The 25,827-nt window shown below is 34.3% G+C and overlaps 1 protein-coding gene across 2 annotated transcripts in view; it reads left to right on the top strand.

Moving 5' to 3' along the window:
• LOC132543121 (sodium/potassium/calcium exchanger 2-like) overlaps positions 1-25,827 on the top strand; it is a 48,844-nt gene that overhangs the window by 5,667 nt on the left and 17,350 nt on the right. The window contains exon 1 of one of the 2 annotated variants that reach the window (XM_060206583.1): positions 143-172. The exons of the other annotated variant lie outside the window; for it this stretch is intronic. The gene's annotated coding sequence lies outside the window, so the exon portion shown is untranslated. Of the gene's footprint in view, positions 1-142; positions 173-25,827 lie in introns of those variants that run through there. 2 annotated transcript variants of the gene reach the window in all.

Below are 25,827 nucleotides of genomic sequence, written 5' to 3'. Positions count from 1 at the left end.
AAAGAAATTATGTTATCCATGCATTTGCTGTATTTTTGATGCTGTTTCAATGAGAAAAAGCTGTAATTTTTCTTTGATTTTCCAGCATTGCTTTGCACAGTGAAAAGAAACCACATATCACTATGTACAAGTAGTCAGTCAGAACAAATCTGTGTTGACAAGTTGGCTGCATGTGAGTAAAGAATTTCCATTTTTATACAATTTTAGCTGTCATTTGATTGATCAAAACTTTAAATTGTAGGAACATGACAAGAGATTATAAGAAGAGATAATAAATTTTTCTGACTTGATAATTGATTTTCTCTGCCATGGAAATGAGCTTGAAGCGATATCTTATGTAAATGTGAAAATTAATTTGCTTAGATATGCCTAAGTAAGAATTTACCGCCACTGACTATACAGTTTTGCCATCAATATTTATGTGTTTTAGAAAGGCATACAGCAGAGTAATATTTGATATTCATGTACAAACACCATTTCAAAACAATAGTTTATGTAACAGAATTTTTTATGTTGAAATTTTTATAATCTAATCTGCGATACACTCCTGAAACCCCTAAGATGGTGGACATCATTCTAGTTGAGGCAGATGATCAACATTGACATATATTGTAAATTATAACTGACCAGTGTGAAGAATACCAGCCTTGATGTACATGGTGCACATGGTAGTGAAGCATCTACCAACTTTTCTTTAATGTACTGTAATCCTTTGTTCACTATGTGCACTTCAGACTGGTCATTTGTCTGGTGATAAAGGTGACCATGTAGTCATCAAAATCATCACACTAAAATCTTTAACTGGTTGTCTTGTGAGAACTTTTATTTTTATATGCTAAGATGTGTCATAGAAATGTGAAGTTGAGAGTTCAATAATGATGTCTTTGTGACATTCTAATTAATTTTTTTCTGCTTCAAGTGAGTTTTTCAGTAATGTCAGAATAACGATAAAGACCTCAACTGTTTCAGTAGGTGATATTCTCAATCCAGGTATCAACTAATACTGCAGCTAATAAAAATCGTGACACGTAATATTGTCTCCTACCTTTACAGGATAATTTTACAGAGTAAAATAAATAAATCCCCATCTCCATTTGAAAGAAACATACTTATAATTTAGGTTGAGTCTCCCATCATAATCTCTTGTCAATATTTCTCCATTATGTCTGTTCTTTCATTGATCTACTTTAGTGAGCAAATACATTTACCAAACAGAAAACATGATGAATTTTGGTTATGTACTTTAGGAATCTATATGAACAACTATTTAGACAGATAGTCCAAACATTTCAAGCATTTTCAAATGCCTGGACCATACATCTTGACCTGAATCTATCGACAACTTAACTGGAAAGAGGGTCAAGCTTCTGTGTCATCAATAGTTGAAACAAGCTTTCGGATTGGCTAAGAACACTAAGGTACCATTTCAAATAAAATTGTGCAGGTCTTAGTTTTTGGTTAAATATTGTTGATATTGCGATAATTACATCACCTGTAGACTCAGATGGTTTAGAATTGAGGTACTATGCTTGTTTTTATCATATACTGGAGTTTAGATAATGAATTTTGTCATTTTCATACAAGATGAAATACCCAAATTCATTATCTTATTTCCAGTATATGCATAAAAACAAGCAGACTATCCACTAAATAAACACTATAAAATGATTGAAATAGTAATTTTAATGTCCAAATGGTATCAGCAAACAAGTCTTTTAAAATGTCCAATCATCTGTAAAAGTATCATGATTATGAAGTCAACACTTACCTTGACTACCTTAATATCAAATTATTTCATTCCACAATGTATATAACATATGTAGAGTTATAGCCCTTTGTTCAATAAAGCTGCTGGACATTGACAAGAGGCTGAAGATTACTTGAAATAATCTGCCTTTTTATTTAGAGCTTCATTTTTCAGGATTGACCAGGGACCTAGCTATCAAATGGTACTATATAAAGAAATAATGAAATGTTGACACAAAACCATTGTCATTTTGTACACCAGTGTTTGAACAAAAATGACTTGTCATTGATATATTTTATGCTCCTCAAAAAATGTACTGATAATGATCTGTGTTGGTGTTCTTTTTCATGATGCTGTGTTGGATCTTGGTATGTTTACTTTTATTGAAATAAAACTATTTGCTGATTTGTAGGAAAATAACCAAAAGAGAAAATCAGATTAATTAATAGTGTCTTGTGCTTGTCAGTCTTGCCCTTCATTAATGGTGAGAAAGCACAATTGATTGATATCCTCAAGAAATTATCGATTTGCTCAAGGTAGCGAAAGAAAGTATTGATCACATTTTGTTACATATTGCCTTCAGCTTCCACACTTTGATCAATTTCAATAGAACAGGCATGCAAACATATATTGGAATGTGAGGAAATCTATTGGAACAGGTCTGGCAGATTGAATATGGAGATAGATCAATATCTGTTTATAAATAATTTTAATGATATATCACATCATGGGACTGGTTTGCATCCAGTATTGAAACAAAATTTGAAAACATTTTACAGCTATATTAGACTTGCATTACTTAAAGTGTGATATTTACATGATTTGTTGACGGAAATATCATATATCATATCTTGTCATGAAGGTGTAAAGAATAATTTTGTGCTGTGTCTGAAATTCAAGTTTGCACTTTTGGTAACTGAGGCTGATATTGTAATTTACGTGTGGTTATTATCAGCAATTTTTATTTTCCTTTGTTTTTATTAATATTCCCTGATGAATAAAGGCTGGGTTACCATTGTGTAAAGAGAGAATCCAAGTTTCAAAGTAAATCAGACAAAAGGTTTCTAAATGCAATTGTTGAAGTCCTTCAGCAAACATGCGGTAGTAAAACTGACTACCCTTTTTTTTTACTACCCTTTACTTATTTACGTGAGTTTATCAACTAGCAATGATCTTAAAGGAAATGATGAAATCTCTGTGAAAGGGATTTTATCTATCAGATTTGTTTGATTTGTTAGGAAATCTGGGATTGCAACAGTTAGACACTGTAATGATGATTTAATGATGGGAAATGTTTAAAACAAAAAACAAATGAAAAGGGGAACATTTCTTTGAAAAAAAATTTCAAATGCAAACCTTGAAATAAAGTTTTGGTTTTCTGTTTATAACCAAGTATTATTTTTTCCAGCAAACTTGGCTTCTGATCAGTGTCATTGATGCTTATATGCCACTGACACACCACAGTCTGGGTTATGTGTGTAGACTCGACCAATCAGAATTTTCCTCCATATATAGTCTACTCATTGGATTTAGGCTTATAAAAGTGTGAACTGATAAAAAAGTGAGAAATAATCTGCTCGCATCAGCAATTAGTGCCTACATCTAAGATGCATGTGCCCTATAGTAATCAGGTTGCCTTTTTTTTTTTTTTTTTTGCAGAATATCTGAAGTTCTCTTGGGCCAATCACACTCAAATTTTACCTATTTACCCAATGTTTCTTTTAAAGTGCTTCAGTGGGAGTAAATTTTTGGGTCCTGAGGTCAAAGGTCAAGATCAACTTTACGTTAACTAGAAAATTGGTTTCTACAAAATAGCTTAAGTTCTGTCAGGATGATTGCATTCTGACTTTCTCCATTACTTTTTCACAGGGAGTGCTATCACCATTGTTTTCATGACCAAAGGTCTAAAGTCTTTGTCACCTTTACTATAAGTAGAAATGGGAATATATAGCAAAAAATATTACAACTCTGGGTGTTACTGGTGAATATTTACTAATGACATAATGAAGCTTAATTAACTAAAATCAAATGAGAAGTCACCGGTCAAGGTCATCAGGTCAAAAGTCAATATCAAACTTGATATATACTCGCAGGCACAATGAAGCAGTATTGACTGAAATAATAAAGGAGGAACTGACTGACCATAGGTAAAGATCAGCAGGTCAAAGGCCAAGGTCATATTTGAAATATCTGGTACATATTTTTTGACATAATGGAGCATATAAGTTGAAATCATCCGAAAAGTGGCCAACTACAGGTCAAGTTCATTCGGCTGAGTTTGAGGGTAAAATTTGAAGGTATATATATATATTTCATAGGCAAATTATTGAGCCTAAAAAGCAATAAACAAAGACTGAATATCAATGTAAAACTCAGGTTTAGAGTCTGACACAATGTGGTGTTGTGTCAGTTGTCTTCTTTTTTATTAGAGGGTTTCCCTATCTGTGCCTCCATCTCGGTGTCTGAAAGTTTGTTAACACTCTACGGGCTTCATTCTATAAGGGATTCTCACCAAACTTTACACATTTATTAAGCATTGATATATCTTGAACTAGACTGAATTTCAGGGTTATAGGACCAATGTCAAAGTCACTGTTACTATTTTAGAAAGTTGGTTTTAGCTTGCACTAACAACATTATTCTTAAGGGATTCTCATCAAACTTCACACACTAGATAAGTATCCAAATATGTTGGACAAGTTTGAGATTCAGGATTGTTGGGTCAAGGTCATGGTCATCATTACTTTATTTAGAAAATCATTTGTTATTGCCCTAGTGACTTTATTCATGGAGGAATTCTCATCAAACTAAACACTCTTATTAAGTATCAAAATACGTTGGATGAGTTTGAGAATCAGGGTTGTTGGGTCAAGTCAAGGTCAGCATGATTTAGAAAATTGTTATCAGCACTCTAGCGGCTTCATACTAGTTTTTTGCTTTGTTCCATTTAAATCAGTTAGAAATAATTGTTTACTGATTTTTTTTCCAAATTAATGCCAAACAGCACCGTCTTTATAAATCATTATAGTGGCTTATGGAGGCTGGTAGGGGACAGGTATTGCTTTAGTGATGCTCAGTATACTACTTTCCTATTGTGTATTTGAAAAAAAACCCAGTAAACCCAGTGATTTTTAGGTAACCTGATCATTGGTCATGGTGACTTACAGCAACCGTTCTTGGTCTTATGTTAACTTTTTTTTGTGAACTTGAGTGAATATACACAGATTTTGATGAAACTTATAGTCTGCAGCCGCATGTCAATAAGATCTCAGATGAGATTGACAGAATTTTACGTCTCAAAGGGCCCATTTAATTGGTCGTTTAAATCAAATTGACCAATCAAATACATCCTTTGAAAAATAAAGCTGCCTCATTCCTACTGCAGAAATCCGAACAGCAATGAAGGCTTATATGAAACAAAGTCTGTTTTCTGAGATATTATTGTTGAACTTTACTGACGATGTGAAGTTTGTATACATATTGATGTACCTGAAAGATGTCAACTGAATGTGAATTAAACATGCACTGATGGTGTTTTCCCTGGATTTCAGCTTTATTTGACCTCAAATTTAGTGGACAGACATAGCTACATTGAGAAAATAGCTGGCTTTGTTTTGAATTCAAAGTAAGCACAAACTTAGTAAAGGTAGTCTCAGTTGTGTTTTCCTTCTTGGAGATTTATTTCTTATCATTTTGCTACCAAAAATGTAAAAATGAAGCAATATCTAGCCAAATAGCAGTGACTTTTCCTTTCTTCCCTGTGAAAAAATTGTTTATGCCCCTGTAGTTATGACTGTATGGGACAAGTACTTTTTCTAAAACATTGTATCCAGGGACATGAAAGAAATCTTAAAAGTCATCAGATTCTGATCATTTTAATTACCAAAAGAAATTTATCTTGAAAATAAACATGGATTTTGTGACCTTTTGTTACAACGATATAAACCATAGTAGGATTAAATGTTTCGTTTAAGATTGATTGGTTTCTTTAAGAACATAAACATTGAATATCCTGCTTTCAAAGAATGTTTTTTTTTGTTTTTTCCTGAGCAGTCTCATAGTTTATTATAATTGAGCCATTTTTCATTTAATCCTGATGATCAATACCACCCACAGAATTCTGCTACTCCTTGGCAACAGTATCCTGTTGATCCTGATTACTGTAAGGGTTTTCTCATACATAAAAAACTTATTTTTCAGCAATTGATTTGAAGAATTTGCCACAAAAATAACATTTTCTGTTCAGATTGAAAATCAACTGTGTGATATGCATAGAAATATGGTAAAATTACACTTTAGAGTTGTTATAATTGGGATTTTTATTTATATTCTTTGTTATGAACAGTGATACTTGGGACAATGTCTGGGTTAGAGGAGTGAACACAATACTTCTATTAAAAGTGGATCTGTGTTAAGTTGAGATAAAGATTTCAGTTTGATCACAGAGGTGGGCTTTATAGGTAAAGATGAGGCCCAACACGACAAAGTTTTATGTGACATTACAACTTAAACTGCTTTTTATTGTGATCTGGTCTGAGGTTCAAACACATATTGCCTCTTTGATGGACTCCACATTCTATCTTTTGGCTATGGTTGGCCATGCATCATAAGTTAGTCTACCGTTTTACATGCAAGCTATATGATACGTATATGGCATGAGAGATGTATATGTGTATTTAAAGAGACTATTTGTAAGAGGCTTAGTTATTTACGAGGTGATTACCATCGTCTGTAGAAAGAGAACAGTATGAAACATAAAGTCTTTACTGTTGTGAACTTCTACTTTTCTAATCCCTTGCTTCCTGTGCATGCATGTCTGAATGTACATATTTGATACTGTAGCATTTTATAGGTAAAATGACATGGTTCATATGAAGGCTCTGTTATACAGAATAGATTTTAAAATCTTTAAAGGTCAACCTTACTTAATCATCAAATACTTTGTAAAATCTAATTTAACCCATATCACTTTGTATCCTGTACTTGTAGTGAATCTATAACTAGTATCAAAATATTTTTATTTGATATTTTTCTCCTGCAATCTTTCCAGAACATCTGTAATTATAATTTCATTAAGTAGATGTAGAACAGGATTCTTTGCAGTCATTATATGTATACTTAGTGTTTGAAACAAGTATCACAATATGCTGATTTTTCAGTCTTGGAAGATCACAAAGAATGATTGTGATGATAGGTCTTGTATCAGTCATACTAGTAATAATACATTTAAAAATCTCGTTGTTCTGTTGATTTTTTAAAGTTGGACAGTTTTGTCATCAATTTGAAAACCTTCACTATACTAGTATCACTATGATTAGGACAATTTTATTACAATACAGAACCTTATTTAAATTGAAGAGATGTATATATAAACTCACTCTTTTTCCTTATACTCATTTTCTGTAATGTCCATGAAGACATTGAGGGTGAGGCTCGGAATATTACTCAAATGAAGATAAAGTTTGAAAAAAAACACAAACAAAAATGGTCCAAATTATGAATTCATTCATCTGTATGATTACAGTCTTCTTATCACAATTTAAGTTATTCTCAAGAAACTGCACATTGAGCAGTGGTTCATTCGATGAAATCACTGGGATTAGAAATTCTTGACAATTTTGTGAACACAGTGTGTTTTGGACTTTCTGCCTGTGTTTGTTGTTGGTTAACACCAAAATCCACTGCAATGTAAGTCAGTCAGGTATCATAGAATGTATTTCCTAGCACTTCAGAGTGATGATTACCCTATGGTACAATTTTGCTACTTTATTAGTTATTTCTTTTGAGGAACCAACATTCAACACTCATCATGATTTCACAGAGAAATCTTTGACTTCAGTTTTAATGGACAGTCAACTAAAAAAATGACTGTAACTTTTAAATGTATAAATATGCTTGACATACCTCAGTCAAGTTCAAACTATTGGTATGATTGGTTGCACTGATTTTCCAGCACATACCTTGGGCAAGCTTTGACATTAGTGTTATTGAACAAGGTCACTTTAACACTTTGATAAAATTTTACATAATACTGCCATTGATCATCACTATAGTGCAGTCGCCATGTTTTCTGACAAAAATATACCTGAACATTGGTTAATGTTTTTTTTTATGTTGTCATCTTATTTTTACTCTCTGTTATAGAAAGATAATAAATGTTCATATTTGTTCAAGTGGTAGATGAAAAAATGTTTGAAATCATGCAATGTTAAAAGATTTGTTTCCCCTCTTTTTATTGAATTGTAACACACAAGGATCGATTTACAAATTTTTAGTGAATATTGAAACAGCCTTTCAAATCTTCTAAGCATGGCTGGTTATGATAAGGTATGTGCTACTATGTTATTTCCAGTCATCACACACTTCAATGTAGGAATCTATGATTTTGTTTTTCATTTTGTTGCATGCCTTACCAGAAATGCATCTAAATTGTAATATCTGCAATAAATAATAATGTAATTGATGAAATGAACTATTTTATTGATACCATCATTTCTTGTGAAATGAAAATTGAAAATTAGTGACAATTGAACAAACAGCGAGAATTTTTATGAAACTTTTTTTGTAATATCCTCTATTGAAATGAAAAGTTAGCCCTGAAGATTACTTACAAATAATATAATTAGATGAATTCAATATAATCCATGATTTTTAAGTTATGGCCTTTGAAAGATTTAACCAATGAAATTATGGTAGTCATATTGAATTTTTGACCTACTTTGAAAACAGTTTAACGAATCTTCCAGACTGTGATAGTCTCTTTTTATAAGTAAAAAGATAAGAGGACCCAAAAAACAACAAAATAGTAAGATTAAGAAACATAATAATAGGCCTTTTTACAAAACCCTATTATTATTGAAAGTCTTCTCAATTAGTTTCTTTCTTTGTTGGTGACAGTCATTAATCATTTCTATCTTGTATATTCAATTAATTTACTACAGTTTTTTCTTAGAGAGCCTATTATATATATTGGTTCATATTCTTGTGATCATCTCATTGCAAGGAGTTCTCGCACCTTGCATTTAAGTTGTGAATTGAAAGCTGATTGGCTGATCATCATATTATATAAGGAAGCAGAGTCTAATTTCTCTATCATTCTTCTTTCCTTTATACAGTAAAACACAAAAAAAGTTAGGGTGCTTAAATGCTGTCTGTAGTAGCTCAGTTGTTCAGTGAGGAAGTGAGAGAATTCACCCTAATTGCTCTAGATGACATGTGGTGGGACTATGGTGTGTTGTTCAGTGAGGAAGTGAGAGAGTTCACCTTAATTGCTTTGGATGGCATGTGGTGGGACTATGGTGTGTTGTTCTGTGAGGAAGCTGGAGAAATCACCCTAATTGCTCTGGATGGCATGTGGTATGATTCAGGTATGTTCTTCAGTGAGGCCTCCAGTGTGTTGTTCGGTAAAGAAGCTAGACTCTTTACCCAAATTGCATTGGATAGCATGCAATAGGCCTCCCTTGTGATGGGCCATCCTTATGTTATCAGTGAGGTAGTCAGATACTTTACACCTATCACTCTGGATAGCATGTGATGGGCCAGCCTTATGTTATCAGTGACTTAGTCAGATACTTTACACCTATCTCTCTGGATAGCATGTGATGGGCCAGCCTTGTGTTATCAGTGAGGTAGTCAGATACTTTACACCTATCTCTCTGGATAGCATGTGATGGGCCAGCCTTATGTTGTACAGTTAGGAAGTCTTTCTGGTTTACATACATTTTATACATCTAAAAAAGTCAAAACAGAATTTTTGTTGGTTTGTGAGTTTTAGTCTTCTGTTCATGTTCAAGTAAAATTCTAGATCATTAGCAGAGCAGTCTGCATAAATCTTTTGAAAATCAGTTTCCATGAAGAACTAGTATTTTATTGGGAGTATATTTAAGATGTTTAGTGTACGTTCTTTCATTCTATTGGGAAAGCTAGGTTTTAAAAGCATACTTTTTATAATAGAATGAAAAGCTAAAATTCAGTTTTAGTTTTTGAAAAAAAAAGTCAGAACATTAAAAAAAGGCTGGATGAATACAATTTCTAGGTAATAACATTACTGCTTATTTTTGTTATTGCTATGAACACAAGTGTATTTACTAGGTCATGCTGATATAGTCTGTTATCATTAATATGATTTATTGATGTGTCATTAGCAAGAAATTTCTTAAGAATAACATTTCAAACATAAACATAAGACTATCTTTCAATAGAATCAATGACTTTCTGAGTGGTATTTTTTTCTCGATAAATCAGCTGAGTCTTAGTTTAATCTTATAAATATTATCTGTCAATTACTTTCTATATTTAGAATTTTTTAAGTGGCAGTTACATAAAAAATGTATAGAAGGTGGCATTCCCTTTTCTGCATAACACTGTTTTCCCCAGGTAAAAGGTGATGTGACAACATGTATAGCTTCAGCTTCCTTAAAACATTACTTTACCATTATAGACAGTAGATTATAGTCTGTAGAAATCATTTGGGGCTAACTAATGGATCTATAATGTTGTGGCTGTATCCAACCTCCACATCATCATCACATATTGACACCAACATTGCTGACAGTTGACATCAACAAAACAGTAAGGTGACATTAGAGTTAAGTGTTTACATCATGACACTAGGAGAAATCATATAGTTAAAGCAGGAATTTTTCAAGATGTTTCTTTCTATAAATTCAATACATCAGTGTAAAGGTTTGTTCAGTACCTAAATTACAACTGTAAAATCTTTATCAAGTGTACGTATATAAATATGGATCTCTTGACCATGCTTTTATAAAAGTTTGATATTATCTTCGTTATCTTGAAACTATGCGCAGTAGACATTAGCCTGAAAAGAGACAAAACTAGCAGTTCTTGATACAGTTTTGTATTTTTTTAAGATGTAAAACCATTTTAGAAGTTTTTCCCCAATGATTATTTTGGTTTATTTTTACTGTCTGTTGCGATAATCTTGGATGATGAAAATAATCAAAAAGATGAAAATTGACTCAAAGCTGTTGGAGGTATTTTATATTTTTGATATTAATTTAAAATTTTAGGTCACTTGAGACAATGTCTCATGGGGACCTTGACCTAAGGCAAAGTCTCATGGTGACCTATTGTAATAACTTTCCGGCGTCATGTGTCCTTCAACAAATCAACATTTTCGACTTCTTATTAAAAAAACCGAAGATGCAATTTCAATGAAATTTTGCAGAAACCTTCTCAAGCCTAAGATGAAACAAAATTGTGAATTATTTATTCCAATAAACGCCCCGTCTCTAATAAACGCCCCCCCCACCTGTTTTCTCAATAAATTTCAACAACTCAGGAGTCAGGTTACAAAGCTTACCTTTTAATAAATTTTAAATTCCTGGTATCCATGAACATGAACAAATGAATTTTGGCACAAGAAAATTACACTGTCACGACATGTACACAAGTAATATCAATTTAATCCACGGTTCATTTCAATATACTGCAGGCGGAACGGCCGGGACTGCCGTACGAACTACTGTCTTCACTTTCACTTTCGCCAGTCTCGCTTTCACTCAGTTCTATTTGTGGAATAGAAGGCGTGTTCACATCACCCATTAAATTTTGCAAAACGTCATCTGCAGCTTGGATATCCTTTTCACTAAACCCCTGGAATTCCTCATCGTCAGAATCATGCTGGAAAATATGATCCTTGCTACCGTCCAGCGAATTTGTGATACTGCATTTTTTTAACAATCTTCTGATTGTGTCCGGGCTAATGCTATCCCATGCTGTCTTGACCCAAGACAACATTACAGCTTTAGATGGGGCTTTACGATTCCCTGCTTTGGTTTTCTCAATGGGGCCACTGAAACACCATTCATCATACAACTCTCCAAGTTTTTGTTTGAAGGGTTTATTCCATGACACATCGGCTGGCTGTAGCTTACATGTACATTCTACGGGTATAACACAGATGTCTGAATTATATTTTTGACGAACCAGTTTTTTTACATCTGCAGTAAGATGACCACGGAAAGCGTCCCATACTAATAACCGCCTAGCTGCATTATTCACACCCCAGAGTTTTTTTTAACCAAAATTGTGTACTTTCCTCGTTTGCCCAGGATTTTTGTCCGGCCCCACACATGTATACCACTTGGTATGTCATCTTTCGGAAGGGGACGAATGCCTGGCATGTGCACTAGGGGGGCAATTTTAGTCCCATCGGCATATGCTGCCAGTGTCACCCTTATTTTTTGTTTTTCATGGCCAATACTGTAAACTCTGACCTCCTTTTCCCCCTTTATTGCCAATGTCGATTTTCCTGGCATGTCAAACCACACCGGGGTTTCGTCCATGTTAGCGATATGGCTATCGGGGTATTCTCGTAGCCGACGCATTCTTAACACGAAATTAAAAAAACTATCAATACGATCATCAATTAATGAAACTTCATGTTGTGCCACATGCGTAGATCGCCTGAACGAAATGTTATATCTCTTTTTGAATTTAGAAAACCAGCCATATGAGGCTTTGAATGATTGACTACCGTTTGCCTTATGCATACGCAGGGCCTCAAACTGCAATGCTTTCCCAGTCACTCGTATTCCGGCCTCCTGTCTGTACTGTAGCCATCTCATCAGATTTTTGTCAATATCTTCATATCTGACATGTCTCCCATCTCCTTTACAGCGTTTAGATGTTTAAGAAAGACTTTTTAATTTTTCTTTGTTTTGACACCAGTCCTGCACTCGTTTTCTGTCAACACGAAACACTTTCACTGCGACATGTTTACCCTTCTCCTCTGCAAAGGCGATTACTTTATTAATCGCCCCCTGTCTGAAAAATTTCACGCCCCCTGGGCGTTTATTGGAATAAATACGGTATATAGAATATTTCAAACTTGGTTAGAATTATGAGTGAAGGATGACGGCTTGATGTATGCCCATTTTGATCCTGACTGCCTCCCCATCCCTTCTCCAAGGGGGTGGGGATGCAGGGGCTAATTGACTTAACTTTCAAAAATATTCTCCAGATCCAGATATGGTATAATCGAATGTTCTTCATGAATGGAAGCATCTTAAGGAGCTTAATTACCAAAATGTGTCTCACATTTCTTCCTGGGGAGGAATATTTTTTTAGACTTTACTGTAATTTCATAGAAAAATTGTATTTTTGAGCATAACATTGGTTATTTCCCACTGGAAATAACTTTATAAGAATGATCAGTAAAGGATGACCGTTTTGATGGTATGCATGTATTGACACTGTCTGTATTCAGTGTCACAATTTCTGTTTCATGACACTTGATAACTATCCTTTAACCTTTATATTAAATATTGCTTATCTCAGGTGACCGTCAAGGCTGTTAGGTCTCTTGTTTTGTTTGCTTCCCTTTAGGACCCTGAATTCCTTGTTACAAATAATAGATTTGAATATTTCCTTTAGACTACAGCAGGATGATCATAACTGATTTGCTGTTGAATTCTTTCTTTGATTTTACAAACCTTTCAGACTTGCAGTGCAAACACTCAATCTGTCAGTATAACAATAAACAAATTACCCCTTTCTGCCCTGAGCATGAAAATACTTCCAACTCAACCATTTCACAGTAAGAACAAATAACTAGAATTTCATTGTTTCAGTGTCAAACCTTCCCTAGAGATATAATATGAAAAGCTTTGAGTAAAACAGATTTCCTATCAATGATTTAGAAAAATACCACTGCTATAGAAATATTACTAATGTGCATGTGGAGGTGTGAAAATTACACACATGATTTAAACATTGTTGATTGAGTTGATGTGGTTTAAAATTGGTGAATTGTTCTTGTCGATTGACGGTAATCATTCCTAAATAGTAATTAGCTTTGCTACCTGACTGAAGACATCACATGTCACTATGGTAACTCATGAGATATAGGCAAAGGTATTGATTAAATTTGCTGATAATACCTGTAGGGTAAAGTCTATGGTCCTTATATAAATCATTTGCCAACCATTAAATCAGGCAATGCATAATAAGGCAGATTGAGTGTGATTGACAATGTCAGTCTTGTTTTGAAATCTTTCCTTCACCACAAATCTTTGATCCTTGGTTTCTTTTTAGGTCACCTGAGCCGAAGGCTCATGGTGATTTGTCTGTCGTCGTGCGTCATTAACTTTTCACATATTCGACTTCTTCTCAAGAACCACTGAATGGATTTTGACCAAACTTGGCACAAAGCATCCCCATGGGAAGCCGCTTCAAGTTTGCGAAGAAAAAGGGCATGGCCCCAATAGGGGCCCCAGGAGGGGGAAAAAGGGGGTAAATTAGGTAAATCTTTAAAAATCTTCTTCTCATGAACCAACAGTCAGATTAACCACATTTTGGACTTCCTCTCAAGAACCACTGGGTGGATCATGTTCAAACTTGGTACAGATGTTTTACACACGATCCTGCACAAGTGTTGTTACATTTTTGCAACATTTTAAAATCCCCAGATTATTGACATATATTCCTCAGGTGACCGTTAAGGCCCCTTGGGCCTCTTGTCTTCAGAGTCAAGGTGGTAGGTATTGTTGGGGATGGTATGGTTCTTGAAATGATTACACTGGTAGACTAGATTTGACATCATTTCTTTTTTTGTCTTGTATTGAAATATCCTGTACTATTTACAGAAGTTTGACTATAAAATTGAACCCACTTAATGTCACATCTGTTAATGTCACTTTCAGATTAATATCACCTTTTCTTGAAACACCAGTTTTCCCCCCTATAAATTCTATGTAATCCAACATCTGATGTCACTTGTTTTCATGTGGGCAACACATAATATCACTTCCTTTCCAACTATCACAAAAAAATAATCACAGGTTAATCACAGGTAAGTTAGAACAGGTTCTATGGAATCATGCCAAAAGGGTCATATATCACACCTGGATGCATTATGAAAACATCATCACTGCCCTACTGGCCAACTTTTCACACCTTACAACTCCTGAAGGATAAGATTAACCTGCTTACCAGTAAGGTCCAGCTAGGTCAAATGAAGTCTAGTGTGTTTGTTTTTTTAATTAGCTAGTGCATTCCATGTGTTAAAAGTGAGTTTTAAACTCTTGTCATTTGGAACTTGTCATGATGCAATCAATGTTGGAGTGGGCGCCATACCTGATGTGTTGCAGAAACTTTGAAAATAAGTCTGTAGTATGCATACAGAGATCATTTTCAAAACAAAAAAGATGATTTTGCAAAAGACATTAAATAAAAGAATCAACCATGAACTGTAATTTACGAAAAAATGTATTTGTTTTGTTTCTTTTTACAATGTCCCAGGTTATACCAAACCACTGCATGTCTTTGTCGTCATTATGAATGTCACCAGGTTTCAAAAAATGAAGTTAGGATTAAGCATAATTCATCATAGAAAATAATAACACTGCCCTGAAAAGCTTCACTGGGCTGCTTATGTCTTTGCTGATATCGTAATTTTTCTCGGATGATTTATTAAGGGAAAAATGTATCCTTTGGAATGAAGATTGGAAACCCAATCGGTCATAATATCAGCATTTTAATATTTTAATATTCAAATCATGTATTGCACAAATTACCACAAATGTTTGTAAGGTGACAGTAAAATGCACTGAAGCAGGGTTTTCCCTTTGCCATGTTTCATGATATCTGATTGGTCATTAAAAATAACCACTGATTTAAAAGCCAATGAAACGTGGCATTCAAATGTGAACAGTTGACACTCTGTTGGCTATTTTTGTCTGCAACTAATGAAGTTGCGATCTTCAGAATACATTTTGTCAAAGTTGCATAGATACACACTATGTATACCAACTTTGCGATGATACACTATTATGGAGTCTATACTGTAATGGATGAATAAATAATACAGCAAAACATCAGCTGATGACATGATAGTGTTGGTATGAATCCAAGTAAACTTAATATGACATGTTTATGATTGCAGTTTAGATATTTCAAAGAACAAACAAAAGTCAAGGAAAATCACTGTTCAGTGGAAAAACAAATCAAATTTCAAATTAATTGTCTTCAAACAATTTCTGTTAGAAACAAGTCAGTTTGGTGCATCTGAAAATTAATTTTGCGTTTCGGCATCTGGGAAAATGTGTTAACTGTTAAGGGCATGTTCCGGTTATTATCACATTTTCCCCTGGCAAATAGAACATGATATTAAGTGGGTTTCACTGTATAATCATTTATCTTGATAATTTTTGTTATATACATTGACCCGTTGTTATTTACATAGTTCATATAACTAATGCAACACCTAAATATTGCTAAAAAATGCATTGAAATTGATATATTTGTAAAATAGAAAACATTAAGACATTCCATTGAGATGCTTGTACTAATTTTAAAAAATTCTTCTTTTCTTTCAGTTTTTCGAGGATGTATTTTAAATATGAAAATTGAATACCAAAGCTTGAATAAAATTTGAAAAATGCATATTTAGATTCCTCATGTGCTGCTAATTTGTCTTATTGGGAGGAAAAAACATCATATTTATTAGACTTTTGTTTCAAAGGGAAAAAAATACACACCAACAGATATTCGTATTTGCAGTAAAAGACAAAAATCTTTTTGGGAAGGAAATCTTACAGCCACGCTTGTGGCTATATATCATGCCATATGCAATAAATATATGTACAAAGTATTTCTAAGTTATTTATGAATGTGTGTGTTTTTATTACACTAGAATAGTTTTTGGATTGAAGTGTCTTCTGTCCTACCTATACTCTAGATTAGGAGCTACAGAAGGATACAATATTAAGAGGATGCATTTTTATTAAATGGTGCTGATTTTACTTTTGTTATAGAACATATTGAATGATTGATATTGGTCAATGATTTTTTTTATTTATGTATCATTGGATTGGCACAGGACTTTAATATAAGTATATGTTGGCATCACAAAATTATTTCAACAATATTCTTAGGCAGTAGTAATTTGCTTTGACAAATGTAACAGTGAGCACAGCGAGCTATTTATGATACTGAGTATTGGGGAATTAAGATTGGGTAAAATTCAAGAAGAAAAAAAAAGTTTACTTTGCCAGAAAAAATATCTTTACTTTTAGAATATATTTTTAACCTTTTATGTGGAATTAAAACATACTAAAAGTATTAAAAAAGCAAATCAACTTGTTAAACAGAAATGGTGTCTTTAAAAAAAGGAAAGGTATGGGCCCTTACTTGAAAGGTAGTGAAGGTTCCCCATTTGGTTTAACTAAGGACATTAAAACAATGAATCTGATGTATTTTAAATTTTATAAAATTTCCTTCATATATCACGTAACCCACTTGAGTGAAGCCACGAAACAGGCATTTTAAAATGATACAGTTGTGCATCTTATTGATCAATTGTTGCACTGACACTTTCAGGCAGTACCTACTTCATAAACCTTAGTGGAGTACCAAAAATGCTGAGAAAAACATGCATTCACTGTATGTCTGTTGAAATGAACTAAATAATCATATATGTAAACAGCTGATAAATTCATTCATATAAATTTTTCTTCTGTGCAACCGCGATATGAAGTAAATGGTCCCAGGCAATACATAGTGATGGCTAGATAAATGTGCATTTAAAGTCCCATAGATTTTTGTGCATTTAAAAACTTCTTTATACATTTGATAAAACCTGTAAATTTCAAATAAAAATACCAACATCCACATTTCTTTGAAAATAACTGTGGTTGCATAACAGCAGAGTGATGTAATGGTATAGATCTTTGAAAGGATGATGAAAGGTATAGATAGTTTTACTGGGTACCAAACTCATGCAAGTCATGCATATAAATGTGTATATAGACAGAACTGCAATGAATCTGTCTGTGATGGGATAGGTGTAAAAGCTTTCTGGTGTCTGTGAGAGGATAGGTGTTAAAGCATTCTGGTGATACTTAAAACTTCATTGGAACAGTCTGAGTCTTTGATGAGGAGCCTCTCTGGCCTGTTTCCAGAAATTGTGTTTTATTTTTACTTTGTCGTTATGTCTTAGTAAGACTGTGAAGTTATGTCTAAGTATCATAGATAAATCAGTATTCTCCAATATATTGATAAAATCTGGGATTTGAATTTGTGGCCTAATTTCTTTGTAGAATCATTCCCATATTGAACATGCACCACACTGTCGTTGCCAATGCATCTAAAAGATTTCAGCTCACATGGTTCTAATAGGGCTATAAGTTTATTATATGGTTCTGTGTCTGTCTGTTATCAATCATTAATCTTTAAATCTACCAGTCTTGAATGATAAATCCCTGAGCTTGAAGGAATATCATCTAAATTTAGCATGGTATAAATGAAGGCTATGATATCACTAAGGCCTGGCAGCGGACTTTAAATGGATATAAACAAAAGTTGCTCAAGATTAAACTCACAGTTGTTTCAATGAAATAAAAGTTAGATATTGTTCAACCTGTCCAATTAAAATGTTTTTGTAAAGACTTGAATTTCATGAGTTAAAATGTTCCGATTGTTATATGATAAAATATGGATAAAATTGAATATATTCATCCTTCTGTCACCGAAAAGGGGTCATGTACAGTGTGATTATGTAATATTTTAGCAGCAAAAATATCAATATCTTTTGATATTTGTCAGTGTCCAGTTAGATCTTTTGTTCTTTTAGCAAATACCAGTCTTCACTAATTGAATGGAAAAATTCAAGAAAAAATGTTTCGTTAATTATAAGCTTTAATTGCTTTACGTTGTGAAGATGAATTTAATTGGAAATTTATCAGGAAAAATGTTAATCCAGTTTTGAAAACCTCCTAACCTTAGAGGGGTAAAATCTAGCTGTAGACAGCATAACACACAGTATTATATCATAATTAATTAATCCAACATTTTGTTTTGCTGCTTCTTAGTTTTTAAGTTTTAAGTTTACTGATAGGCCTTAATGCCTGGATAAACAATCCTGCAGCCACAGTTTCTAACAGTTACTAAAGTTGCAGCACCAGTTGTTAATAGTGAAATAAAATAGCCAATTGATTTCTTTATGGAATTTTATTTGTATAATTGTATCAACAAGAAAATGTTTTGAAAACATATTATTGCTATCCTTGCAGTCCATGAAAATAGCAGTTTCAAAACTGAAATAATGTTAAAATCCATGGATGATTGATTTGCTATTTTGGTGAACAAGCAAAAAAAAAAAAAAAATTTTCTTTCATAATCAATATTTCAAATTATACATGTTTGGCTACTGTTTTGTTGTTACTCATCCTCACAACATAGATTGTCTCCTGCCATTTTATGGTAATGTCCTACGTTGTTACTTGAAATAGAACATAGAAAAGGTAAATAATGTTCTAGCTATGACAACACAGCAGTATTTACTGTGACAGAGATGTGTGACATCACATCCAGTGGAGATTCAATTTCCACAGACCTGATCTTTTTTATTTTAGACTGATCACAGGTTTTATACAGAGACAGATCAATGACTATCAAACCATGGACTAGTTGATTTTCGATTGATTGTCAATTGTCACAGGTGGATCAATGTTTTCATCATATTAGGTTTTGAAAGGGATGGTCTTGGTCTGTCATAACATAAACATAAGCGTTTCCATGACTTTGAACTCTGTTAATGATGTATACACACAGATGAGATGTTGGCTGTCTTATAAGAATATTGGAAATTACCTTTTGTTTCCTCGGAGGATTTGCTAAGCTGGTGCTGTTGAGTTTGAATTGAAAACATATTCAGGTATTTAAGATATTAAGTTATTGCTTGGTACATATGTCATTTACTTTTATATTCATACTGGGTTTTTAATCTGCAATTGTATGAATGGTTCAATACAATATTGGAAGGAAGCGGCAATCAAAAGTAGATTAAAAAACCGTCACAGGTGACTGACCAATTCTCTCTCTCATAATTAGTGTTTGTTATGTTAAAAGGTACATCCAGGAAACTGTTTAATAAGTATTGTCACGCATGTTTCATTATATCACTAGGTTTCACAGTCTTAATTATACCTATGCTGCCATAAAGGGTACTGTCACCTTATTGTGGTCTGTGACATACTTCCCAATCCAGAATTCAATCAGCTGACTGCTCAGTCAATATTGATCAGCCAGTGTATAGTCAATTAGTGTGTTGTTGATGTTTAGTTGGGAACGTGCGGATAGTGTTTCCATTATTTTAAAGGGTTTGGCAGGAGATGGATTGGCTGGATGACAAAATAACCTCGTGATGTCCAGAGCATTTTATCACCATTCTTTTGTGCATATGTAGAAACCAGTTAAACCTGACAGTCAATACTTTTCTTCACTCTGTGATACCAAGGCAGGGTATACCCTGTGTTGTCACATCCTAACTCCCTTAATCAAAGACTGTTAGTCAAGATTAAGATTTCAGTGAAATATCTCTTCGGTGTGGAGTCTTTTTTCATCAGTCAGTTGTTGGATATCTTGCTGTGTGATTGATAAAGCTTGAAAATGCAATCTGAGATAATGAGCTTAAGAGGAAATATATGGAGACATTAATGTGTTTCTGTTGTAAGGTAAGATTTTGATTGGGAATAAAGTGGCCCTTATTAAAAAATGAAAGCAGTAACTGATTCTGACTGAATGCTGATCAGTTTTTCTGTTATCATAACTTAAGGAAATCAATTATTGTAGAGTTTTATTTTGCTAGCCATTATTTTTCTCTTATTAGAACATTAATATGGAAATATGAAGTTTTGTGAAATATATGAAATGTTTAGGTTTTTGAAGCTATTATTCAAATTAGATTAAAATGTGAAATTGACAGACATAATTGTGACTTGATATAGAATTGTACTGCTTAGCACAAGCTATATCATACAAACTAGCATAAGTGAATACTTATTTTGCCTGGAACCAAACCTCTTTTTATATAAAGTGTGAAAGTGCAATAACTGTGGTGATTATAAATGTGTTTTACTTAAAGTCTATATGGATGGCTGGATAGTGGTAGGAGATTAGGGATGGCTAGATAGTGGAAGGTGATTAGGGATGGCTAGATAGTGGGAGGTGATTAGGGATGGCTAGATAGTGGTAGGAGATTAGGGATGGCTAGATAGTGGTAGGAGATTAGGGATGGCTAGATAGTGGGAGGTGATTAGGGATGGCTAGATAGTGGGAGGTGATTAGGGATGGCTAGATAGTGGGAGGTGATTAGGGATGGCTAGATAGTGGGAGGTGATTAGGAATGACTGGATAGTGAAAATTGATAAGAGAAGGCTAGATAGTGGTAGGAGATTAGGGATGGCTAGATAGTGGAAGGTGATTAGGGATGGCTAGATAGTGGTAGGAGATTAGGGATGGCTAGATAGTGGAAGGTGATTAGGGATGGCTGGATAGTGGTAGGTGATTAGGGATGACTGGATAGTGGGAGGTGATTAGGGATGGCTAGATAGTGGTAGGTGATTAGGGATGGCTAGATAGTGGGAGGTGATTAGGGATGGCTAGATAGTGGAAGGTGATTAGGGATGGCTAGATAGTGGGAGGTGATTAGGGATGACTGGATAGTGGTAGGAGATTAGGGATGGCTAGATAGTGGGAGGTGATTAGGGATGGCTAGATAGTGGGAGGTGATTAGGGATGACTGGATAGTGAAAGTTGATAAGAGAAGGCTAGATAGTGGGAGGTGATTAGGGATGGCTAGATAGTGGAAGGTGATTAGGGATGGCTAGAGGTGATTAGGTGATTAGGGATGGCTAGATAGTGGAAGGTGATTAGGGATGGCTGGATAGTGGTAGGAGATTAGGGATGGCTAGATAGTGGGAGGTGATTAGGGATGGCTAGATAGTGGAAGGTGATTAGGGATGGCTGGATAGTGGTAGGAGATTAGGGATGGCTAGATAGTGGGAGGTGATTAGGGATGGCTAGATAGTGGTAGGAGATTAGGGATGGCTAGATAGTGGGAGGTGATTAGGGATGGCTAGATAGTGGAAGGTGATTAGAGATGGCTGGATAGTGGTAGGAGATTAGGGATGGCTAGATAGTGGGAGGTGATTAGGGATGGCTAGATAGTGGAAGGTGATTAGGGATGGCTAGATAGTGAGAGGTGATTAGGGATGGCTAGATAGTGGGAGGTGATTAGGGATGGCTAGATAGTGGAAGGTGATTAGGGATGACTGGATAGTGAAAGTTGATAAGGGAAGGCTGGATAGTGGGAGGTGATTAGAGATGGCTAGATAGTGGAAGGTGATTAGGGATGGCTAGATAGTGGTAGGAGATTAGGGATGGCTAGATAGTGGAAGGTGATTAGGGATGGCTGGATAGTGGTAGGAGATTAGGGATGGCTAGATAGTGGGAGGTGATTAGGGATGGCTAGATAGTGGAAGGTGATTAGGAATGGCTAGATAGTGAGAGGTGATTAGGGATGACTGGATAGTGAGAGGTGATTAGGGATGACTAGATAGTAGGAGGTGATTTGGATTGCTGGATATTAGGAATAACAATTTTGATAGCAGCATATTGAATTTTATATCAAATTGATAAGAGGATATTATCACACATAGTTGCTGTCATTGTAACTTTTCTTATCATTTAAACCTTCAAATTGAATTGAGGTACTCTTTAGTATGAAGCCTATGTCACTTATGCCAGTATAAATAACTTAAATAGTCAATATTATGGTGGTTGTTGCCATGGAGATGTGGTCTAGTTAATGTAGTGTTTATCAATGTGTTTGGTTTCAACAATAGATTGAATACACCAGGTTACCTTGTCACGTGTAAAGCATGCAAAGGACATTTTTGTAGGAGAATGCTTAACATTTACAGAATTTTTTTTCCACGCAGGTCCACAGCTTCATATGGATCTTGTGTAAAAGATTTCATTGATTTATTCTCTGCAGCCTTGTATTTCCATTGATTTTTTGTTTAATGAAATTTTCCAAATTTCTGGTTACAAACAACAAGACCCTATACTACCCTCTACCATCCTTGATCCATAATGTTTTAACAAATTTTCAAATTTTTCACCAGCTTTCATCATTCTTGCTGGTTAAATATTGTTCATATTTGTATTAAGCTTCTTTTTATGAATCACTTTCTAGTTATAACCATATTGATGTCCATCACAACACACAGGCATGTACAAAGTTCTCTTGAATATTGAAACAACTTTTTTCATGGATAAAAAAATCCAGGATTGATGATAGTCATGCTCTGTATTGATCACAGGGCATTTGCAAGCTGTTTTTGGGAGACTTAAAGGGATATTTGGCATAAGTTGGGAAATTCTGTCACAGTTTAATTTTTCTTGAAATAAGCAAAATACCAGTTCAATAAAACAAAGGATATTTAATTTGGCACTTCAAATCGAAGTAAAACTTTTATATAGATTGGAATTAAAAGTCTTGTGAATTTCTACTGGAGATGTTATTTGGAAGATCAATTCTAATGATATATGTTCCCTCACCCCATTTCAGTGACATTGATTTAAACTCATCTTCTCTAGAAATCCATATGACCTGGAGCAGCCATACCAGGGATACCATAGACAAATTTTACTACCTAAAAAGAGTTTTGTATTTCCCAAGTTGTACATTTTCCCCTCTGAGGATAGAGTAATTCCCCATCAAGAAAATATATAGAAAACACAGGGTAACTTCCCAAATATAGGAAAAAAATTCCCATTACCTCAGCTTTAGTGGAAATATTTCAAATCGTGCAATCATGAGAAAGAAATATCAATATAACCTCAACACTGTCACATTTTATTCATGTAATCTTAATGTATGTCATACAATTTATTCTATTCCTCTTTTGAATTCCGAACCAAAGGGCTCTCCCAATTTTTTCCATTTGTAAGAAGTAGGCCTTTCCACAATAGGTAGTACATGTATTACCGAAATTCTTCAATTACCTATGCATATCTATGCTACTTAAGTAAATGGGCTATAAAATGTGTTCACACAAATGTTAGGACATATTGTGGTGAGGTGTTACAACTATTTCATTCATGAGTTCTAGTGTAAGTATTGTAATTCTCTTGTACATTTATGGCATTAATTGCAGGCTAAGCTGAATTCACTTCACTGTCTTATGAGATAATAATTATTCCAAAGGATTTCTTCTGAAGACCTACAAATTACGTAAGATACAAGCAACAGGAGGCCCAATGGACCAGAAACACTCACCTGGTTTATATATACCAGCCAGATTTCATGCCTCTAGGCCTTTTAGTTAGTCGTTTCATGTTTGAAAAAAAAGACCCCTGTGATTTTTTGGGCAAGGTGAGCTAAAAATTAAATATTAGGGACAGCATCAGCTACAAACAGATCTTTGAAAAAACACCAGCTTAGCTTAATTGTTACCTGCTGAATTCTTTACTGAATTACTGTACCTTTTTATAGGAAATTGAAGATTTTTTGTTTCTTCATATGTGGTAATATAAGCTTGGTTACTTTGGTTAACCAACGTTTATTCCAGTCTATAAATTATGTACAGATATAATGAGTCAGTTGCCTGGATTTAGTGATTTATTGCCTGGTCAATGAGTCTTTGAATTAAATGTAATAAACTGTATCATCTTGGAGTAAAATAAGATCATGTCTGTGTTTATATCTTATTTATATTTTGATGACTATTAGGTCATCTGAGACAAAGTCTCATGGTGACCTATTCTAATACCCGTCAGACCGCGTCGTGCATCCGTAAACAATTCAACACTTTTGACTTCTTCTCAAAAATCCCTGATGCAATTTCTATGAAATTTTGCAGAAACCTTCCTTGGCCTAAGATGAACCAAAATTGTGAATTATACGTTCCCCCCCCCCCCTGCGGCCTGAGGGGCAGGGCCAAAAGGGGTAAAATTGACTCAGATTTAAAAAAAATCTCCTTCTCAAGACCCACATATGATAGAATCCAATACTCTTCAGGAATGGAAGCATCTTAAGGTGCTCTACCAAAATTGTGAATTTCATTGCCCTAAGGTCTCACATTTCCCCACGGGGAGGAGTAAAGTTTACTATAGTTTATATAGGAAAACTAGATTTTTTTTAACTTAATTTGTTGAATTTCCATTTGAAATATTTCAAATTTTATTAGAATTATGAATGAAGAATGACGACCCCCCCCCCCCCCACCCCCCTTCAAAGAGGTCAAATTGACTTACATTTAAAAAATCTTCTTCTAAAGACACAGATATGGTATAATCGAATGCTCTTCATGAATAGAAGCATCTTAAGGAGCTTTAATTATGAAAACAAGTCTCACATTTCTTCCAGGGGAGGAATATTTTTTTAGACTTTACTGTAATTTTCGTAGAAAAATTGTATTTTTGAGCATAACATTGGTTATTTCCCACTGGAAATAACTTTATTAGAATTATCAGTATAGGATAAAAGTTTTGAAGGAATGCATGTATTGACACTGTCTATATTCAGTGTCATAATTTGTTTTATTACACTAATAACTATCTTTTAACCTTTATATTAAATATTGCTTATTTCAGGTGACCGTCAAGGCCGCTAGGCCTCTTGTTGTGATTATTATCATCAGTCTCACATTGTACTAAAGAATGCTCTATAATTAGAGCCCACATAAAATGCAGGTGCCATTTATTTTGTTTAATCGCATTGTTGTCTGCCTGCCAGCATAGCAATCACAAGTTGCTTGGCTGTTCTCAATACTTTACAACACAATATTCTTATTAGTCCCTGGGGAAGAAGGAGGTGGGGGAGACTACATTTTCATTTTGATGTTGCATCTGTCTGTCCTTCCATCCATCCTGCTATCTTTACTGGTCTCTATCGCCTACACCACAAGTCATTGGAGCTTCATATTTGGGGAATGGGTTCACCATGGTGAGGCAGTGTGTAATGTAGCAAAAGTAAGTCATTCTGGCATCAAATAGTCCTTTAAACAACTTTTCTGAATAGCCAATAAATTAAAGTATGATAACTGGTCAGTTGTCATGCTGGGGTGATTAACCTTGAGCTTACATTCAGCTACTTCATATAGTTATAACCAAAAGATTGAAGGTAAGACTAATTTGGCTAGATGAGCTTTTCAAGTAGAGTTTGGAAAGTTGGGTAATATTGAGTCTTGAAAGTACATTGTAAAACAAAGGTTATATGAAAATCTGACATGTTGAATGGGTATGTTTTGTGGGCAATCTAAATAATG

The sequence above is a fragment of the Ylistrum balloti genome, unplaced genomic scaffold (assembly GCF_031769215.1).
Source record: "Ylistrum balloti isolate Yb309-2 unplaced genomic scaffold, AGI_CSIRO_Ybal_v1 Utg369740, whole genome shotgun sequence".
NCBI lineage: Eukaryota > Metazoa > Mollusca > Bivalvia > Pectinida > Pectinidae > Ylistrum > Ylistrum balloti.
The sequence above is the reverse complement of the archived record's forward strand: the minus strand, read 5'-3'. Positions and strand labels throughout refer to the sequence as shown.